The sequence below is a fragment of the Fukomys damarensis genome, unplaced genomic scaffold (assembly GCF_012274545.1).
Source record: "Fukomys damarensis isolate Sample0158 unplaced genomic scaffold, DMR_v1.0_HiC HiC_scaffold_19, whole genome shotgun sequence".
Classification (NCBI taxonomy): domain Eukaryota; kingdom Metazoa; phylum Chordata; class Mammalia; order Rodentia; family Bathyergidae; genus Fukomys; species Fukomys damarensis.
In genome coordinates, this window is record NW_022900931.1 from 40,793,278 (window position 1) to 40,795,292 (window position 2,015).

Consider the following 2,015-nt stretch of genomic DNA (forward strand, 5'->3'; position numbering starts at 1 on the left):
TGTCAGAGCTCAGGTTTGGAGTAATGTTTCTTTCTGCTTGGCCATGATTAAAACTGCCTTCCCCATGGTTACTAGGGCCCAGATTTGGCCTGTGCCTCCAAGCCCGCACCCAAAGTCTCCCTGAACTCATTTATTACTTTCCTGGAGCTCCACCAAAGGAATTTTGTCCAAGAAGGCGTCTTCACCTAATGCATTTATCTTTGTCTTCCTTGTGATTTTAAACTTCTAGCCCCCACCCTCTGCCAGCTGAACACAGCTTACAAGGGCCCCTGATCTGTATCCAAAAAAGTTATTGATATGGGCAAAATAGAGGTAGAAACAGATAGATAGCATCACTCACTGCATCGCTAAATACTAGAGAAGAGCCAAAAAGGAGATACGATATACACTAAATCTGCAGGTCCAAATGAGTGCCTGACAAGAACATGGAACACTGGGAAGTGGGTCAGAGAACTGGCGCATTTATATCTCTGGAAGCATCAGTTCTACCAGCCAAGAGGCAAAGGCATTTCATAGTTTTGTGGAAGAAGTTGCTTTTACAGCTGCCCAACATGGTCAACCTCCCTTGTTGAATATAGTCCAGCAAAAAGGCCCCTGGACTCCTTGCTAACTCAAATATCAACCCACTAGGGGGTGAACAGGATGGCATGGGGTTTCTCCCTTCCTCTTTTGCTTATATCTCTTCAGTTGATTCATTGGTCGATGCAACCAGACTAAGTTTCTAAAGGGCAAAAATGTGCTTTGATCTTGGTATTTCTCTCCAGGAACCAGAGCACACAATGCCCTGAGACACACAGGTCACCTGAGCCTGCCCTTTATTATCTACAGCTCCACTCAGCCACCCTCCGGGTGCTGAGCTTGACCCGCCTTCTCAAACAGTCCCTCTGCAGGCCCAGCATTTGCTCAGATGGAAGCGCACCCACCGCGTCAGCTGACCAGGGGCTGAGGACATACGGATGAGGACTTATTCTAGGTGTTTCATGAATGCTTCCATTAGAAGCGTGATTCTTCCCCTCACCGTCACCACCCTGCGTTCTTCTCCAGCTGTTGTAGGTACTTGTTAACAGTTTAGATCTAAAATGTCCCCTCGAAGTCTCACATTCAGAGGTGGCGCCTGGTTAGAATGAGTGGATCCCTAGGGACCTGTCCTGGAAGAGTATATTCTTGTCCCCAGTTCCTTCTTTCACTTTGCTTCCTGGCCACCACACAGTGAGCAACTTTCCTCTGCCCTGCCCTTCCACCGTGCTCCTGCATTAGAGCCAGCAGCCACGGACTAAACCCTCTGAAACCGTGAGCCAAGTTAAACCTCTCTTCCTTTAAATCTCAAGTGTCTGGTAATTTGTCCCATTTTGGAAAGTGGCTAGGACAGCCTCTCTCTCGATTTTTCTTCCTGGGCGACAGAACAGTGCTGTGGTGAAGAGGTGACTCTGAACAGTTAAGTTGGACAAATCCTAGTCCCCCAATTTACAGTAGAATAAAATTAAAACAGTGCACCTATTTTACAGTGACCCCACGAGATCGCACAAACTAAAACACAGAGGATGCTTTGCTTGGCATGCAGCAAAGCTGAGTACTGCTTGTGTTTTAATCTCCCTATGGGAAGAATCATATTTTACTTCTCATTTTCCCAAGTATCTAAGCACACCCAGGTGTTAGGCACATGATAGGTGTTTAATGCATCCATCAGACTGTACACCTGCTCCAAACTTGCTGCATTCTCCAGGGCCAAGAAAAACATTTCTGTTCAAGAATTCTGATGAAGGGGCCAGAGATTTAGCTCCGCGGTTTGGTGGCCTGCCTTGCAAGCGCAAGGACCCGAGTTCAATCCCCGGTACCAAAAAAAAAAAAGAATTCTGGTGAAAACGCTTGTGTATTGCTGCTGTTTAAGACTGCATGTGGGAGCACTGCTCCCTTAGCTGTCCTTTGCATCATCTATGCCTTTAAAATAAGAGGGAATTACTTCCCCTGGGCTGATCTGCTTGCTGAAGGCAATCTGGTTGCAGCAAGAAGGCAGC